Consider the following 20,687-nt stretch of genomic DNA (forward strand, 5'->3'; position numbering starts at 1 on the left):
GGCAGAGGCAGGCGGGATGCCAGAGTTCTTCGAGGCCAGTCTGGTCTACAGAGCAAGTTCCAGGACAGCCAGGGCCACACAGAGAAACCCTGTCTCAGGGTTAAATTAAAAAAAAAATGCTGTGCAGAGGTGAACACCAGGCTACCGGACTGGCCAATGAAAGGCCTTGTTTCAAAACACAAGGATGGGGCCAGATATGATGGCACGTATCTTGACTTTAATCCCAGCACTTGGGAGGCAGAAGCTGCAGCTCTCTTGAGTTCAAGGACAGCCTGATCGACAAAAGAAGTCTCAGGCCCATCAGAATTACATAGTGAGACTCTGTCTTTAAAAAACAAACAAACAAACAAACCCGGAGCAGGGTAGGCTAGGAAGATGGCTCAGTGGGTAGACTGCTAACTGCACAAGCGTAAGTGAGGACCCATCCTCAGCACCCATGTAAAAATGTAGGTATAGTGGTATACACCCACAATCCTAGAGCTGTGAATTAGACACAAGGAAGAGCCCTGGCACTCACTGCTCAGGCGCTATATACTGACGCCAGTGTGTACAAAGTGGTGAGCTCCAGGTTCAATAGGAATCCCTGTTTGAAATATAAAATGACGTTGAGTGTCAACCTCTGGCCTCCTCAGGCTCACACATCTGCACACACAAAAAATATTGAAATCGTGATGGGCAACACCTGAGGAATGGCATCAGGGGTTGTCCAAATGACATGAACAGTACACACATGAATATGAATACACACACACACACATTAAAATAAGCCTGCCAGTGAATTATTTCAAAATCCTTCCTACAAAAAAAACGACATTCAAATTCCTGCTTTGTTTTTGAAAACGTCACTAAGTACCAGAACAGCCCTGGGCAACCGAACCTTTGCACATTTAACTCTCTCTAGTAAGACACGTCGTTGGTTGAATCTCCTGTGCTGCTGAATTCATAAAATGGACTCCGACAGACCAGAACTCTTTTCAGCTAACTCAAGTCTGAGGGGAGACACACACACACACACACACACACACACACACACACACACACACGGGTGGCTCAGTGGCAAAGCTATAAAAGAAAACAATCCCTGTGCCATGGTCTGCCTTCCAAGACAATGAGAAAGGAACAACTAATACTGATTGACAGATCCCTATCAACATTTAACGGAGACCTGAGGGGCAAGAAAGGGGAATGGAATTTATTGATCTCTTGTCTTAAGTAGGAAAATCCACACTAGCTAGACAAGAATGTAGAGGAAGACCAAGTTTAACATGCCCGTCACTACCCTATGTATGAGTACATTACTTGCCCTCTGTTAAGAGTCAGTTTCCTTGGCAGGAAAATGGAAAAGGTGACTGTAATCCAGAAAGGCTGATAAAGACCTCCTCACAGGGTGGGTAACTTGGTTGATCCAGTAAGAGGCTTGGTGCCAAGTGTGACAACCAATACCCACATAATGGGAAGAGACAGCTGACGCCTACACATTGTCCTGACTTCTGTATGCACGCACATGCACAAACAAATAAAATTTCAAAAAATTAAAATCTTAGTCAGGCATGGTGGTGTATGCCTTTAATCTCGGCACTCTGAGAGGCAGGGAATCTCTGTGAGTTCAAGGCCAGCCTGGTCTACAAAGCGAGTCCAGGATAGCCAGGGCTACACAAAGAGACCCAGTCTCGGGAAAAAAAAAATTAAAATCTTCATTGCAGGACATTCTGGTAACAACATGAATTTGCAAAGTCAATTTCTTTATTAACAAAATGTACAGGGCGGTTTCTTTTTTGAGGGGGATGGTTTGTTTGTTTCTAGAAGTAATTGGAATTAAACCCAAGGCCTCATTCATGCTAACTAAGACAAGCTCTCTGCAAACAAGTGGTGCCTGCTACTAACCTTCCCAATGCTGAGATGCCATCCATAGCTGGGGATTGAACACAGGGCCCTTCTGTAGACAAGCACCCTAGCAACAGAACTACATTCCTAGCACTTCCTTTTGATTTTTGTATATGTGTAATAAGATGCCCCCCAAAAATATAGGATTTCATGGTCCAGCAACTGGTGGACTAGGTAGCTCTTTGACAATGCACAGTAAGGGGATGAAGCATAATACTCTTCTCCCCAATCATTACTTGGAATGCTCAGGTGCTCTAATCACCCTCTCGAGAACCTAGCTAGCAAGGTAGAGTCACCATGGGACCAGAAAGATAAAAACGTAGACTCTCTGATATGTAAAAGTGGTGCCCAAGGAGGTGGCTCAGTTGGCACAGCGAGGGCCTGAGTTTAATCCCTGGGAACCGATGTAAAAACTGTGGGAGCTGCAGCCTGTGTCTACAATTCCAACATTGAGGAGGATCCTTGGGGTTTGCTCGTCAGCTAGTCTAGCTAAATTAGTGCGCTTCAGGTTCTGTTGAGGGGAAAAAAAAACCCTGTCTGAAAAAAATAAGGTGGACAGCTACCAAGGAAGACAACCCATACCAACCTCTGACCTCTTTGTGTATACACACATACAACCAGAACACAAGTGCACAAACCCATCTACATACATATGAGAAAATTTTTAAAAATTAGGCTTAACATAGTTTATAACTCCACAGTCCTATACTGCACTACTGGTATCCCTACACTTGTCTACTAAAGCACACAAACGTAAGATGTAGACATTAATACATAAAACCTGAAGATCTGTTTATAATTCTCTGGAGACTGATCCAATTGTCTTGGTTCCTTTTCTATTGCTTTGAAGAGACACCATGACCACGGCACCGTAGAGAAGGAAGAGTTGATTGGGACTTCTACTTTCAGAGAGTTAAGAGTCCATGACCATCCATCATGACACTGAACATGGCAGCCGGCAGGCATGGCACTGGAGCAGTAGCTGAGAGCTTCCATCTGACCCACAAGCACAGGCTAACTGGGAAGGCCGGGCCTTTGAAACCTCAAAGGCAACACCAGTGCAACACATACCTTCACAAGGCTTCCTTTAACCCTTCCCAAAAGCATCTCTACCAACTGAGGACAAAGCACTGAAATACATGAGCCTCCGGAGGAGGCCATTCTCATTCAAACCACAACAATCTTGCAGCAAAGAAAAATTGTCAGCCAGCACAAGGATCCTGGTAGCCCATCCTACTGGACAGTAACCAGCCTCCATCCCCAAGGTCCCCCAAAGACTTTGCCTTGGTGTGAATCCCTGGGCCTAGCAGAATACCCACCATTTACCTAGCAGCAAAACCGAGGTAATTTTTAAATGATGACTCGTCCAATACCACAAAAAGAGGTAAAATACCTTCCTTTTTCTTTTAGTTGTACTGCCAAGGGAGACTTCTCTGACCTGAGTAAGGAGGTATCCTGGGGTAGATGAGCGCCTTCCACCCCAAATCACCCATGCCTGTCCCGTGTGTGTGTGTGTGTGTGTGTGTGTGTGTGTGTGTGTGTGTGTGTGAGAGAGAGAGAGAGAGAGAGAGAGAAAGAAAGAGAGAGAGAGATAAAGAGATAAAGAGATAATGAAAGGTAAAGAAGAGTTAGAGAGGTAGAGAGATAGAGAGAGATAGAAAGAGACAGAGAGAGAGAGATTAAAGGCTTGAAAAGCTTTAGGGGACCATCTTAATATTAAGTGGATCAAGTGAACTCCAACTTTCGTCGTTATACTAATTACCCAGACGGGTGGTTCCATGAAAATCTACAGCACCCTTGGACACGAAATCGAAATCCCTTTAAAAATAAAAGCTTCATCTACACTCAGCACTATTTCATTTTTTTTCCTATGTGTCTTCTAGAAATGACGAATAGTAAATTTCATAGAGCCATCAAAACCGATTTGCTACCCTAACCCAAAGCTTGGGGGGGGGGGGACAAGGCACTAACTCCCCCTTCCTGTAGTCCTGTATCCTCTTTTAAGTTAAACCAGGGACGGACGGCCGAGCTCAGAGCAAAACACAAGTCAGGTCAAGGCGCACACACCAAAGGAGAACAGAAACAAACACTTGCACTAGCAGAGAAGCTTAGGTTTTGGTTGGGGGCAGGGGAATTGTTGTAGGTTTTGCTACACAACATTCAATCTGAAAGAATTACGCTGACCCTAACTGCGGAATTTACAGTGCGGAGGGCTCAGAGAGAAGGGCCGACGCTGCAAAAAGGGGAAAAATAAAATTTTTAAAAAAAATTTTTTTCAAAGCCGGGATATCTTGATTGCGCACTGGTCGTGCACGTGAAGCCCAGGCCCCATCCAGCACCAGCGGGCCTCCAGCCTGCTAAAGTTGTCTCAAAACCCAAAGATAATATTCAAAGGCGCACCCCTCCCACATAAACTCCTGCTCCCAGCATCCATTTCTGCGTAAGGGAAATTCCTAAGACGGGGATGTGGGTGAGTGCAGATCTGGAGAACCCCTCCCCAGCCCCAAAGCAACAGGTTTACACCCTCCCCAGGCCGCCCTGGGCGGTCCCTCACCCTCACCTAGCTGGGAGAGGCGCCCTCCATCGGTGTCAACCCCCCCACCCCCGCGGCCAAGGCCTGGTCCACGAGACTAGGCCTAAGAGTGGGTGTGGGGAGGGGGCTCCCGGACTTCCCTGACAGTTTGCGCCTCAGAAACTGAGCACCGGCGGCCACCACTCTCCCCTGCGCGTCGCCGCGCGTCCACCGGGTTCCGGGAGCGCCGGCCCGCGCCTCGAGGATGAATGAGGCTCCCCTCCCCCACCAGGGGATCCCGCGCGGCCCCCAAGTCCCAGGGCGACCCAGGTCAGCCCAGCCAGCCCCCTCGGGAGTCGCAGACAAAGAGATGGAGGGACTGAATGATAGCGCTCCCCTAAACTTGCCTTTCCCCCTCCCCAAAACAAAGGCGCACCCAGGCCTTTCCCGCCCCCCGCGCGCGCGGCCACTTTGGGGAGCGGCCGCCCCGGAGGTATTGTTCAGCATGCAGGGAGCGCGCCCGACCGAAGGTGGGGGTGAACGCACGGGAACTTGCCCCTTCTGGAGCTTCAGGGCCAAACCTCCGCGGTCGGGGGTCACCGCCGCGCCCCTCGGCCCCGAGAAGTTTGCGCCCCTGCCCGGCGTGCACTCACCTCGCCGCGAGCCGTGCAACTTGTGGCCTCGCTCTCTGCGTACTGGCGGGTCCACCGTCACCTAGCCCGGGCCGCGCGGAGGCCGAGGAGGGCCAGGCGCCCCGGTGCAGCCGCGCGCCGCCCCCGGCCCGCCACCGAGTCCCGGAGAAGAGCGGGTGCTGGAAAGTTTCGGTGGCGAATGGCGGCCGGAGGGCGCTGCAGCGGCGGTGGGGCGGGGGCGCTGGCGGCTTGTCGCTCCCGAGCGTCGAGACTGGGGGGGGCTGGGCTGAGAGCGGCGGCGGCGGGAGAGGGCGGGACGGCGGGAGGGACCGACACGGCCAGTGACCTCCACTGGGAGCGGACGCGAGCGCGCTTACGAAGGCTGGGAGACGAGCCAAGGGGGTCGCCAACACACCGCCCACCCCAGACACCTGGAGGAGGCACTCTACAGTCCTCCCACCCCCACCGCGTCCTCGCCGGCCCCTCCCCCAGCTCCTTGGGGGGGCCTGCGTCCCCACGCGGCAGCCCCTCCCCCACTGAGGGCTAGGACGCCAGGCCCGCCCTCACCCCGACCAAGTCCAGACCCAGCCCCCCGGGGGCAGGGAGAGACTTACATCCCTGCACAGATCTTCACCCTAAAGCCTCCCAACCCCCACTCCACCCCGCCCCACGCCCAAGGTGGAGGAGGGAAGCCTACGCGTTGCCCTCTGGGCCCCAACCCGGTCCCTAGCTCTTTTTCTACAGGCTCCAAGAGGAATGAGGGGGAACAGGGCCCCAACAAGCATACCCAATCCCAAACCCGGGCACTCCAAGGTGGCTTTGGGGGGGGGGGTATGGGAACAAGGGCCACCCTGCAGGTTGGGGGAGGGAATGGTAACCCAAGCCACTGAAAATGTTACCATCCCCCCCACCTCAAAGATGAAGCCGCCCAGCTGGCCTAGAAGGTTCTCTTGCAACCCGTCTCCTAGCGCATCTCTTTCAAAATTAACGATAGGCACCCCCTCCCAGTTGTCTTTACGCCCAACGCAAAAAAATAAGGAGTCGGGCGCAGCCATGACCTTTGCAAAACACCTCCCAGCCAAGAGTCAGAAATGCATAGGGTGGAAGCTTCAGTACCTTTCTAAGACAAATAAACTGGGGAGGGGTATGTTAAGGTGGGGGGGGCGCCTCAAATCTGCAAATCTCCACCCCCAGGCCTGAAACCGCAGGCGCTGGCAAAGTGTTTTCTGTTGCCATGGCTGGGAAGGCCCAGCCCTGGCGCTTCTTCCTCCCTTCCACGTTGGTGACGATTTTCCCCCAACTCCCGGCTTTAATTCAATTAAATAAATATCCGGCCCTCCTCCTCAGCACCTTTGGTGTCTGCCTTGTTGAGTATTTTTAAAATCAATTTGCCCCTCCCTTAGGCGTCTAATGAGCTTGGTGCTAAGAGCCCAGTAACACTCAGCAATTTAAACTCTAACCTCACTTGCTCCTTCCTTGAACACTAGGCATTTGTTGCTCTGGTAGTTGGGGGAAGGGGGAGAACGCGGGGCGAGTTTTTAAGGGGCCGGTTCTCCATCAAAAGGCGGACCTCGAAATTACCTTGCAAAATATTGCTACGAAACGTCAAAGATGTCAAACGACTGTTGGTACACCGTTATTAGAGCGCATCAGTAAAAAAAAAATACACACTTACACAGTCTCCATAATTGTGAATCAGCAGAACACTGGCTTATTAGCTAACAGCTGCCATTCAAGCCCCCACCCCCACCCCAAAGGATTTGGTGGGGCTCCCTTGAGCCTGCCCTTAGTAGCTCCCGAGCTCCTGAGCTTGTGCAGACTGATGCTGAGGTATTATGAAGGGTGCAATCGAAAACCCGAGCCCGCTCATGATGCAACCCTGGCCCAGTTTACACGTGCTTCCCTTCCCCCACTGCATGCTGGTGGTAGCGTTGCGTTTTTTCCGCCTGTAGGGTCACATTGTGGTTGATTGATTCTCCTTTCGCCTTGCTCAGTCATTCAGATTTGGAAAGTAAATAACAAGTTGACATCATTACAGCTTCAGGCTTTACCGGGTCGCCAGCTCTCTTGACTACCGCAGACCCTCGAGTAGCTGCGCAGCAAACCGTACCCACCTTGTTTGCCCAGCTTGGTTTGTCCAAATTAAGGCTTGGAAATTCCAAACTGAAGTTGATTAAAAAGCTTTCCTGAACGTTTCTATTACTTGGCAAGTCGTGATCATTTTTAAAGTATGGAAAAGTTGTAGAAAAAAAGTCTCATTTTCCAATCAGGGAGCAGAGTGACCAGGATTTATTACAGGCTTCCTCTGACTAATAAAGTGGGAGTTTAGAGTCTACCTTGCCAGGATGATATAACATCGCAACCATCCCAATTCTTGCTATGGGACAGTCAAGGACTAAGGATTTAGAGAGATAGTTCAGCGATTAGGAGCCTTTACCGCTCTTACAGAAGACTGAAGTTCAGTTCCTACTACCCGCAAGCCAGATCCCCTCAACATGTAACTCTGGTTCTAGGAGCTACTGTGTTCTAATCTCCTCGGGCTCCTTCGTACATGTGAGTCACAGAATTCTCCAAGGTGCACACACTCCTAAGAATAATAAAGTAACCCTTGTTTTGCTTTGTTTTGGAAGAAAGAAAGTTGGTCGAGGGCTGTGGGTAAGGTCTCAAAACCTGGAAAGCCGAAGCAAGATTAAACTGGGCTAATCCTGTTGCAAGAGCCTAGCCAAAACATTAAATCAAGGTTCTGTAATCAAGACTCATAGGAATCACCACGTAAGAACCTAAAGACAGAAAACCAGGCGCTCCCCTTTTAAATTATAAGACTTCTACAGAATTCTTGCCGAAAAGCTACTACATGAACGAAAAATTGGACTGTTCTAGTCCTCTGCTCTGGCTGATGTAGAAGAAAGAAAGGAGTTGAAGCAACTAGTGCCCTCTGAAGAGGAAAAGGAATAAGGTTGTGTCTGTGTGTGTGTGTGTGTGTGTGTGTGTGTGTGTGTGTGTGTGTGTGTGTGTGTTTCAGTCTTGGTGAATACTTTTTGCAAAACGAATTCGACTTGCTGAGTTGCTTTCGCTTTGTTCGTGTTGTTCTTTGTACGCCAGCAAGATTATTCTTGTCTCAACAGTGGTGGCTTAAGATATAATATCTAAAGCATGAAAGTAAAAGAGGTCGGATTTCATTAAAATTACGGACGTCTGTAAAATGTACTCTTGAGAATGGAAAATGAGTCAGAAACAGAAAAAAAATGTAAAACCCTTGACTAATAATGGATTGGTATTAAACATTATAAAGGTATCTTTTTTTTAAAGGTCTGTTTACTTTTTAAATTATGTGTCCATGTGTCTCTGCACATGAATGTGGGTGCTGATGGAAGCCAGAAGAGGGGTGTTGGATCCCCTGGAGCTGGAGTGAAGGCCAGTTGTGAGCTGTCCGTGTGGGTGCTAAAACAAAAGCTCTGCAAGAACAGTATTTGATCTTAACAGCTGAGCCATCTTTTCAGCCCCAAAGGAAGTCTTAAACTTCATGTGGTAAAATAACCACATTAGCAATAGATAGGAAAGAAAAATAAAGCTGGGGAGATGACTCATCCAGTAAAAGCTTGAACAGAAGAGAACTGACTCCTGAATGCTCTCATCTGGTGTCCGCACACATGCACACACAAATATACACAAATAAATAAATAAATGCAATTTTTGCAGCTTGTTTGTTTGTTTGTTTTGTGTTCATTTTTGTTTGTTTGTTTGTTTGTTTGTTCGAGACAGAGTTTCTTTCTGTGGCCTTGGCTGCCCAAGATTTGCTGTATAGACTAGCCTGGCTTCAAACTCATAGAAATCTGCCAGCCTCTGCCTCCCTGAGTGCTGGGATTACAAGTGTGTGCCACCGCACCCAGCAATAAATGTAATTTTTAAAATGTAGCTCTTTGGCTTATTAGTGTGGTGGTACACACCTTTGATTGCAGCCCTTCAGAGGCAGAGGCAGCCAGATGACTGTTTGAGACTAACTTTGTCTACATAATGAGTTCCAAGCCAGCCACAGATACATGATGAGACCCTATCTAAAAAAAGAAGTAAATAGATAAATAAAAGTTGCTCTTTATCATATATCTTGTGACATAACTGAAAAGAAACGGAAAGAGGTACCAAAAAGACCAACTGTCAAGATAAACACTATAATGCCCTTCTCCCACTTTGCTGGGCTCATGCAAAAAGAATAGAGCACTCACTGCTCTTACAGAGGACTCGGGTTCATTTCTTAGCACCCACAAGCCACATCCATTGAGCCATAGACTCCAGCCCCAAATATTTGCTATATTTGTGTATGAGTGCGTGCGTGCATGCGTGCGTGTCAGTCAGTATTATTTTTAAGTAAAACAAAGGAAGGAAATCACAGCAGAAAGGGAGTAGCAGATGTCCTTGGAAACCAAGCTCCCTCTATTTGGTGATGGCACTGAATTCTGGGAGAACAGAAAGAGCCAGTGCCTGGGGGACAGCCATGCCATCAAAGAAAGTCAGGGTCTTAGTACAAACTGCTGAACAAAGAAATAACTGAGGCACTGGGTATGTGGTAATGCACGCCTGCAACCTCAGCGAATAGGACATGGAGGCAGGGTGATCAAGAGTTCCAGGAAAGCTTGAGCTAGGGATGTAGGATATTTTTTCTTTAGTGATTGTTGAGAAAGGCCCAACCCATGGTGGATGGTGCCATCCCTGAGCTGGGAGTCCTGGGTGTTATATGAAAGCAGGCTGAGCAAGCCATGGGGAACAAGCCAATAAGCAGCATCCCTCTATGGCATCTGCATCAGCTCCTGACTCCAGATTCCAAGCCTGTTTGAGTTCCTGTCCTGACTTCGTTCAGTGATGAACAGTGCTGTAGAATATAAGCCAAATAAACCCTTTCCTTCCCAACTTGTTTTGTTCATGGTGTTTCATTGCAGCAATAGACACCCGAAGTAAGACATGGGCATGTGCACCACTGTATCCAACTTCTACTAAACACCCATGAGAATGAAAGTTTAGGACCTGTTTGCAGAGAAGTTTTCTTCCACAGCTGTCAAAACCTACAAACAAACCAGACACCTTTCCACAGGGTGTAGTCCATTCATAAAGCCAGGGCACCAAACAGGACATTGCGGCGCACACCTTTAATACTAGCACTCAGGAGGCAGAGATAGATGGATCTCTGTGAGTTCAAGGCCAGCCTGGTCTACAAAGCGAATCCAAGACAGCCAAGGCTACACAGAAACCCTGTCTCCAAAAAAACCAACCAACCAAACAAACAAACAAAGCAGGGGCACCAATAAACAATGTCCTGACCTGTGTGACAGTACGAGGAATCTCACGTGTAAATGATACTGAAAGAAGTTATATTTGAGACCCACCTTGTTACACTCCTTTAGTTCTAGCACTTGGGAGGTAGAGGCAGGAGGATGAGAAGTTTAGGGCTAGCCTTGGCAACAAGACCAGCCTGGGCAACATGAGACTCTGTCTCAAAAACATAGAAAAGCTGGACTTACAGTTTCAAACCTGTAATCCAGACACCTGGGAGGCAGATAGGAGGGAAGGGAAAGAAGATAGAGCAGTGTGATGGTCTGTGCACCTGGCCAACAGTCTCCATGTTATTAGATTGAGTACCCTGTTGGGCATTTTCTAGGGCTACCCTAACAAAGTACCACAAATAAGGTGGCTTAAGACACCTTTCGTATATTCTCTCAAGGTTCTTTGACCTCAGAGTTTAAACTGGAGATGTCGATAGGGTCATCTTCCATCTGAAGGCTCTCTGTGTGGATCCGTAAACAAACATAATGGAGTTGCGTTTTGCTGAGTGGAAACTCAACACAAGCACAGCCAAGGCACACAAAAAGAAGCTGCATTACCAGCAACAAGTAAGAAGTCCCCGGAGTTATTTCCAAAGCAATGTACTTACTCAAAGCAAGAGTCGGAGCATTATTCAGGAAATACACCTGTGTTCTTATCATACTGAGGTTCTTAGAGGAATGCATTGTAGAAAGGGACAAATCCCTGAGAATGCTCAGTTTTTAAGGTTATAGTTGCAAGAAATCTAAAATATGCCTCTTCTCTATCAAATAGTATAAACCTTGCATTTAGGACAGGGAATTCAAATATTTTTATCTCTCCCACCTTGTAAGACTTTTGCACAAATATTTTAATTACCCACTACCACCCAATAAAACCTTTGTTTACACAAAGGCCCCTTGCTGTATTCCAGGAATTTGAAGGCCTAGAGCAGTATGATCCATTTCTCCTTCCTCCTTCACTTTCTGTGCACCAATTCTTTTCAGAAGCCAATTAAGACTGTGAGGCCAAAAACTGTATACTTAATAAATAAATAAATCTTAAAAAAAAAACTGTAAGGCCAGCCCCCAGCCAATGGGGAAAGGATAGCCCCCTCCTGATTTAGAATGAAAGCTAACTGCATTTTCTGTCACTGTGTATTTGCTCTTCAGAGCACAGTCTCTTTTTTTTTTCTTAAAGATTTATTTATTATGTATACAGTACTCTTCTTTCATGACAGAATAGGGCATTAGATCACATTATAGATGGCTGTGAGCCACCATGTGGTTGCTGGGAACTGAACTCAAGACCTTTGGAAGAACAGCCAATGCTCTTAACTGCTGAGCCATCTCTCCAGCCTCCCTGAGCACACATAGCCTCTTGATCAAGAGAAAAAAAATGCAGAGAGAGAGAGAGAGAGAGAGAGAGAGAGAGAGAGAGAGAGAGAAGGAATTTGCCCAGTCCAGACACTTTAGTTAGCATAACGGTCTCTTTATTTGCAGCCCTGAACTTATTTCTAACATGGTTCATGAGAGAAAAAAAAAGATGGCAGGCATATATTTAGCCAATACTTAGCTCAAATTCACAGAGCACAGTGTCCTAAAGAATCAAATATTAGGCAAAAATACTTTTGGTCATGCTTTGCATCCTCACCAAGATGGCTGGCAGTACTACATCTGGGCATATCCAGTTTCCTTCATAAAGATGGCTGACAGGATGCCTCTGGAATGCTCAGCTCTCTCCAGATAATTTTAGCTGAAAGGGGGTAGGATACTTTGAAAGTGTGTTAACATAGGACTTTACTCCTAAAAATACTTGCCCCAATTAGCAGGAAACGCATGGGTTTTTATACCTCTTCCAGGCTCCAGTGGTAGCCACCAAATCCTTGGTATTCCCTAGTTTATAGCTACATCATTCAGCTGTCTTCATATATACAGATCTATATATCTATTTGGCATGCATGCATGCATCCATCCATCCAAATCTTCATCTCCTTTCTATTTTCTCCTGCAAAGACAGTAATTGCTTGATTTAGGGCCCACACTTACCCCCACATAATCTCATCTTAACTTGATCACATTTGCCAAGTTGAGGATCTGGCTCACTGGGTAAAGGAGATTGCTGATTAAGCAAGAGGACCTAAATTCAGATCCTCGCCACCTACGTAAAGAAGCTGGGTATGGTCAGGTGCATCTGTGTCTGTTATCTAAGCAATGGGATTTAGACAGGAGGAGCCTTTGACTTCATTATACAGCCAGGCTTGCCAAGTGGGTGAGCTTCAAGTTCCACAATAGACTCTGTTTTTAAAAATAAGGAGGAAGGGGGCTGGAGAGATGACTCAGTGGTTAAGAGCATTGCCTGCTCTTCCAAAGGACCCGAGTTCAATTCCCAGCACCCACATGGCAGCTCACAACTGTCTGTAACGCCGAGATCTGACACCCTCACACCAATGCACATAAGTTAAAATTTTAAAAAATATTAAAAAAATAAAAATAAGGAGAAAAATGTTTGAGGATGATACCTGAAGTCAACAACTGGCCTCCACATGCCCATATATGTGCATGTGTTAACACATAAATATGTACACATGCAAACACTACACACAGAGGTATAAAGTTGTAATAGTAATGTACCCCAGGCTGGGCATGGTAGCACATGCCTTTAATCCCAGCACTCGAGAGGTAGAGGCAGGTGGATCGCTGTGAGTTCTAGCCAGCCTGGTCTACAAAGCAAGTCCAGGACAGCCAAGGCTAATACAGTGAGACCATGTCTAGAAAAACCAAAAAAATAAAAAAATAAAAAAGTAATGTACCCCAGGCATAATCTATTTTGATTGTAAGCCTAGCCTTTAATGGCCAAGCCATCTCTCCAGCCCACCAAACACAATCTAAATAAATGTGGACGGAAATACCAATTTGTGTATAAACAGTAATCAGAAATAAATCATCTTCAAGGCCTAAAAATCACAAACTCATTTAAAATGTCAGTTCTTGTGCTTCTGAATCATGAGGCTCTAATGATTAATATCTTGTTCCTTTAAAAAGCCAAATCAGGACAGGTCCATTCCTCACTGCATCTGACCACCCAACACAGCCAGACCTTGCACATCCTCCTCCAGGGTCTAGCCAGGAGACTCTCTATGACTTCCCTATTCGTACTTTCTCCCCAACCTTCAAGACCTAGCCTGGAGCTCATGTCTAGTGTCTCTGCTTAGTCTGGGCATTCTCCTGCATGCACAGCCACCAATCTAGACTTAGGCCAATACACTTCCTATCTATCCCCCAAACCCAGCCATATATACCCCCATACTCCAGACTTAGACCCGGAAGCACATCCTGTATACCAACCCAGTCTCCTCTGTCCACTTGACTTTATTCCACTCAAGCCATTTCCAACCTCTAGACCCAACCCACTCATTCATCCTTTCTTCTGTCACTACCTCCTCTATCCATAACAAACTCAGAATTAACAAAAAGTCCACACACCTAGACCCCATCACAAAAATACCAACAATATGAACAATAAAGCCAGTATCTTCTCTCCAAATCTACCACTTCTATAGAAATACTTGCCAATGACAATTACCTAGATGAGCCCCAGGATATAGAATTTAAAGCAGCAAACATAATCTTCATCAGAGAATTCAAGGCGTTAAAAGAGGACACAAAGAAGCAACTTAATTAAATCAAGGAGAAAGAGCTTATGGAGAATAAACTCCTGAGTGATGCCCAAGAGAACACAAACATAAGGCTGATGGACAATAAAAATCCACGACTGAGAACAAAGTTCAATAAAGAGTCAAACACATTGAAGAAGACTCAAGATGAAATGAAGATGGAATTGAAAAAAATCCAATATTTCTAAGCCAGGTGCAACAGTGTACACCTGTAAGCCCAGCACTCAGGGATGCAGAGGCAATTGGCCTCGAGGCCAGCCTGGTCTACAAAATCCAGGACAGGTGAGGCCACACAGAGAAACCTGGTCTCAAAAAAATAAAAACAAACAAACCAACATCTCTACTAGAAAACTCAAAGTAGAGCCTCACAAATGGAATGAAGAAAATGATTGTGTCTCTAGACTAAATAAGCAAGGAATATAAACAAGTCTTCACAAACAACTTTAAAATGCAGGAAATAAATATACAGGAAATGTGAGACACCATGAAAAGACCAAACCTACAAATTATAGGTAGAGATGAGTAAGAATGAGATCTTCAATAGGATCACAGAAGAAAAACTTCCCTAACCTAAGGAAAGAGACACACACATACAAGAAGCACACAAAACAGCAAATATACAAGACCAGAAAAGAGCATCCTTACAGCATACAATGAAAAAACACTAAGTAACCAATAATGTGTGTTGAAAGCTGCAGTAGAAAAATAAGTCAAACTATCTTCATTTGAAATGACATGATATTATTCATTAGAGGTCCCAAAAATTCTATCAGAAAACATCTAGAAACAATAAACAAAGTCAGCAATGTGGCAGGATACAGAATCACCGTGCACAAATCAATAGCTTTTCTATATCAACAACAAGCATATAAAGGAGATCATGGATACACTCCCATTCACAATAGCCTCAAAGACACTAAAAAATAACTGGGATAAACCTAACCAAGGAAGTGAAGGACCTCTGCAATGAAATCCTTAAATCTTTGAGGAAAGAGAGAAAGACACTAGAAAATTGAAAGATATGTCATGGTCACAGGATTGATAGAATTAACATTTTGAAAATAACCATTTTACTAAAAGCTTTTTTTTTGTGGTTTTTTGAGACAGGGTTTCTCTGTGTAGCCTTGGCTGTCCTGGACTCGCTTTGTAGACCAGGCTGGCCTCGAACTCACAGCAATCCATCTGCCTCTGCCTCCCGAATGCTGGGATTAAAGGTGTGTGCTACCACCACCTGGCCTAAAAGCTATTTATAAATTCAGTGCAATCCCAACCAAAATCCCCATCTCATTCATCACAGGCGTAGAAAAACCTATACAGACATTCATATGGAACCACAGAAATACTCAGGCTAGTCAAAACAATCCTGAGCAAAAAGAACAACCGTGGAAGGATGACAATTCCTCATCATGGTTTCTCCTCCCTTATCTCCCAGATCTTCTCCATCTCCTCACTCCAGCTAATTCCAAGCCTTCTTTCTCTCTTTTTAAAAAAAATGAAAGGCAAACAACAGGAAAAACAAAAAACCATGAGAAATACATAACACATGCATCCACACAAAACCCATAAAAAACACAAAACCAGAAACCATAATACATAATGGAAAGACCAGCAAGGTTTTTTGTTTTGTTTTGTTTTTTAATGCCCAAACAAACAAAACATTATGAGACAGAAATCCATTGAGTTTGTTTTGTGTTGGCCATTTATTTCTGGCCATGAGGCCTGCTCTTAAGAGTGGTTTGTATTCCCAGTGAGACTCCTTTGGAGGAAACTAATTTTTCCTTTGTGAGCAGCTGTCAATTGTAGATAGCTTCTTGGTTGAGATTGGAGGCTTGTGTCCACTTGCCCCCTCAGAACAGGGATCCCATAAAGCTTGGACCCATACATATACATACTGCTACAGTATCTGTGAGTTCATATGTGTGGAAGACTTGGCTCTGGAAATCATTAATTCTGTTGTTTCTTCCACCCCCACTGACTCTTAGAATTTTTTTTCACCTCTTTTTCCACATATCTCCCTGAGCCCCAAGGGATGGGATTTAATGAGACATTTTATTTAGGATTTTAAGTGTTCCAAGGTCTCTCACTCTCTGCACACTGTCCGGCTGTGAGTCGGAGAAGAGGAAGCTTCTCTGATGATGGCTGAGCAAGACACTGATCTATGAGTCTAGCAGAATGTCATTAGGAGTCATTTTATTGCTAGGTTCCTTTAGTAGAACAATAGTATTTGGGTTTCCCTTAGGTCCCTGCGCTATCTAGCCTCATGTTCTTAGCTACCTAAGCAAGTTCAAGTTTGGATTCTATCTAATGGAATGGGCAGCAAGTCAAATCACATATTGGTTGTTTACTCCCATAATGTTTGTGCCACTGTTGCACCAGAATATTGTGGAAGCCGATCATTAAAGGTACGTGCCACCAAGCCCGGCACTATCTGTTTTCTTGATGTTCAGTTTTTTTCTTTTCTTTATACATTTTTGAATATTAGCCATCTATCCAATGTGTAGTTACTACAAATCCTTCCACATTCTACAGGCTTCAGCTTTGTCCAAATGAAGGTATCTTTTACTGTGCAGAAGCATCTTGGCTTCATCGGGTCCAAATTGCTGTTCTTGTGCTAATGGTATCCTGTGCCAATGAATTCAAGGCTATTTCACACTTTGTTTTCTATCAGATTCAGTGTATATGCTTTTTATTTTGACGTCCTTGATCCATTTTTAGTTGAGTTCAGCATGCAAAACATTTGTTCAAAGTTTGCTTAAACTGAAACCATTGCAAACTGAGATGTTTATGAAACGTCTGACCCAATGTTCTTTTCAAATCATATTAGTTATAATTTTCTAATGGACCTGGAACTGTTCAGGTCTTACTTCACTTACTGCAATCATGACCTCCTGAGCAAGGACTCAAAGCTATTCTTAGAATAGCAATTTCAGTGTCTCCTCTAGCAAAAATAAACAAGCTGGAAACAAAAATATTTTCCTTTACTGTACATTTATTTCTATTCAAATATTTACTGAGAATAGTTCATGATTCTGTGGGGGGGAAAGAGATAAAATACCGCCTTCTAGAAATGTACAGTCCTTTAAGAAGCAGACTCAGCCAGTTGTGGTAGCCCATAGTCTTTGTTTGTTTGTTTTTGATACAGGGTACCTCTGTGTAGCCCTGGCTGTGCTGGAACTTATTCTGTAGACCCAGCTGGCAGGCTGGCCTCGAACTCAGAGACCAACCTGCCTCTGCCTCCCAAGTACTGGGATTAAAGGCATGAGCCACCACTGCCCAGCTGATTCTTTCTCCCCAACTCCCCCCCGCCCCCACCAACAGCTCACAATCTTAATGCCAGCACTGTGAGGAAGAGGCAAGTGCATCTCTGTGAGTGTGAAGAGAACCTGGTTTACAAAGCAAGTTGTAGGCCAGTCAAGGCTACAGAGACCACAGTCTCAAAAACAATAATATCACTAGCAACAAAAGAACAAACAAAAGCAACAAACTCAACTAAAATAAGCTGTGAGTGGCAAGCAATGCTGTTAAGTGTGTGGGAGAAAGTTCATGACTGACTTGAAAAGGATCTATTTTATCTAGATTTCCTTTTTATTAAGGGGGCGTTATAACAACTTTCTGTCTTTTCTTGTTTTCCTTTGTGATTTCCTTATTTATAACTTCATTCACTGAACTATAAAATAGTTGTGTGGGTTTTTTTCTTTTCTTTTCTTTTGAAATAGGGTCTCACTATATAGCTTTGGCTGTCCTGGACCTCCCTCTGGAAAACAACTAGGGTGGTCTGGAACTTGCAGCAGTTGGGAAATAAAGGCAGAAGGATCAAGAGCTCAAGACTATCCTCTACTTCTTAGCAAGTTTGAGGCCAGCCTGAGCTACATGAAACCCTGTCCTTCAAACAGCTAGGTGTGATGGTGCACACCTTTGATCACAGAGACAGGTGGATCTCTGTGAGGCTGCCTTGTGCCCAACAGATATAAAGATAAGATATAAGATAGACTCTCTTACAGTGATTTTCTTCTCTGCTGGGCTCTTTCTCTGTCTTCATCCTCTGTTTAAACTGCTTTAGATAATAGGAAAGAAATCCATTGGTATGTGCCCTTCAAGGGAGGGCTCTCCTCTCCCTGGCCAAACTCATATCTAATAGTTATCAACCCTGAAAGGTGGAAGGCACACCTTTATAACAAGGGAAGTGTATCAGGAGTCATCAGCATTTGGAAAGTTCATATAAAGAAAACAACAAACTGTTGAAAAAGAAGCCCTCTAAAGAAGCCCTGGATTGGGCCAGGCATGGTGGTGCATGCCTTGACTCCCATCACTAGGGAGGCAGAGGCAGGCGGATCTCTGTGAATTTGAGGCCAGCCTCGTTTACAAAAAGTGAGTCCAGGACAGCCAGTGCTACAGAGAAACCCTGTCTCAAAACAAAACAAAACAAAACAAAACAAAACAAAACAAAACAAAACAAAAAGAAGCCCTGGATTTAGCCCAGTTTCACTAGAAGCCTAACACAACCAATGCATAGGCCAGCCAGACAACCAGACCTTACCTAATGTTCTCCTCCAAGGCCCACTAAAACAGACATCTCATAGAGGAATGAGCTATAAAAATAAACAGGGACATCTTGCTACTTGCTGAATGATCTGTAGTAACTGGACTTCAGAAGAGAGTAAATGTTTTCAACAGAAAGATGCTTTAAAAAGAGAAAAACCCCTCTCTCACTTTGGGGCTCAAAATTACATGGGAAAGCAAGTGACTGAAGTGACAGAGTTGCTTTTTTTTTTTTGTCTTTGTTTGCTCTTGCTTCGTTGCAGTCTCCATTTGAAGCTGCTGGAGAACAGTGACTGTTCCAGAAGGTCTCCCTAGACACCACTGAGGTTTGATGACTGACTATCAGCCAAACTCAACGGCATTGCCCAAGGGGTATGGTTTCTTCCTTGCTTTCTGACATTCTGTTTTCCCCACCCTAGCAGGTATTTGGGTGCTGGGTTTTGGTTTGTCCTCCAAACTCTTTTGTACTGGGAGACAAGAAATGGATTACTTCCCAAGAAAACGGGTCATTAGAAAAGGGAAAGCCTGTCTCCACCCCAGCTCCTGTTTCCTGTCTTCATCACGTGCAATGATAAATACTGATTATCAACTGAAAAACCTTCTAGAGTCACATAGGAGTCGGGCGTCTAAGCATTCCTATGAGAGATTATCTAGATTAGGTTAACTGAGGTGGGAAGGCCCACCTTGAATGTGGGTGACACCATCCCATGGGCCGAAGTCCTGGACTGAATGCAAAAGAAAAATTTAGCTGAGTGCCAACATTTACCTCTCTTTGCTCCCTGACTACAGATGCAACATGACCAGCTGCCTTCAGCTCTTGCCACACCATGGTGGTCCAAACCATCATGAGAGCCAATATATGTCTCTGAAACTGTTTTTTTTTTTCAAGAATTTTATCATAGCACCAGGAAAAGTGACAGACCATGTGACAAACCCTAACTCTGATGTCATGGACCATGTTCAAATGTATGTAAAGGCCCCCAACAAAGTCAAATGGGGTGGACCACTTAGCAAATCTTGGTCTTTAGTCTTGGAAACCTCTTTTTATTATACATTACTCAGCACAAGGTATTTTGTGATCACAGCAAGGGCAGGAGGTGGAGTTTCTATTATTTTCAGCAAGATCTGCTTAGGGACTGGAGACATAGGTGGGTAGGGGGGCTGTCTGAAATAGAAGAAGCCAAATATGGACAAGAAGGACCGGTGTGGGAGTTTTCAAGAAGTCAGTACCAGTGAGAGAAGGTGACAGCAAGGAGGATATCTGGAAGCATGTGATTGTGGGGGCTGATTAACTGTGGCAGAAAGACCAAGTGCCGCTTTGACATGGCATGGAAGGCTTTTGATACACCTTCGCTGTAGTTTGCAGTGCTCCTAAAAGAAGTACGTGTTGATCTTCTCCGGACCAGAAAGAGCAAGCTGTACAATTGCCCTTTCAGAACAGATATGGGTAAACAATAGAACAGGAAGGAAGCCCTTTGATGTTCTTCCAGCCTTGACCTTGGCACTTGAAATGAGCTTTGCCAAGCTGCAGACCGTTTGAATGTAGCAAAGAATTGGTATAGAGCTGACATTTCTAAGATTGCTTCATCTGGGAACAAGAACCCCTTTTTGTTGTTGTTCTTTCAGGTCTTGATATACTTTCCAGGCTGGTTTTAGATAACTCAGCTCACACAGCCCTCCTACCTCAGCTTCCCACCGAGTACCTGGTTCTCTGGGCACCAGCCACTGTGCCTGGCTCACCATAGTTTTACATTTCAGAAGTGGGACCATGCAGAAGTGACTTCAATGGCTGTTTTCCACATTCTGCCTTTGAAAACTGAGACTGCATTATCCCTGTCCTAGGGGTAAGTTGATTTTTGTGGTCAGCACTATGTGGCACACAGCAACTGACTAACAAATTGAAGCTCTGAGGATTCCACTGAATGATTTATCTGAAATGACTGTAGGAATGTGAGCAGACACAATGCTCATAATAGGATTTGCAGTCTCCAGTACAGAATGCAAAATAAGACAACTATGAAGAAAAAAAAAACTGGGCGTGAGGGTGTGGCAGAGATCCAAGAATTATTAAAGGGGCCCAGAATATCAAAATAGAAAATGTAGATTTGGACAATGAGTCATCATTGATGTATAAGCTTCCTGTGGCTGTGAC

General features: G+C 45.1%; 1 protein-coding gene across 2 annotated transcripts in view; it reads right to left on the minus strand.

Annotated features, from left to right (window-relative positions):
* Positions 1 to 5,469, minus strand: part of LOC311601893 (F-box-like/WD repeat-containing protein TBL1X) — a 166,828-nt gene extending 161,359 nt beyond the window's left edge. For both annotated transcript variants that reach the window (XM_084789650.1, XM_084789649.1), the window contains exon 1: positions 5,050 to 5,469. The gene's annotated coding sequence lies outside the window, so the exon portion shown is untranslated. The remainder of the gene's footprint in view (positions 1 to 5,049) is intronic.
* Between the last annotated feature and the right edge of the window lie 15,218 nt (positions 5,470 to 20,687).

The sequence above is a fragment of the Acomys minous genome (assembly GCF_964271855.1).
Source record: "Acomys minous genome assembly, chromosome: 7".
In the NCBI taxonomy this organism is placed as follows: Eukaryota; Metazoa; Chordata; class Mammalia; order Rodentia; family Muridae; genus Acomys; species Acomys minous.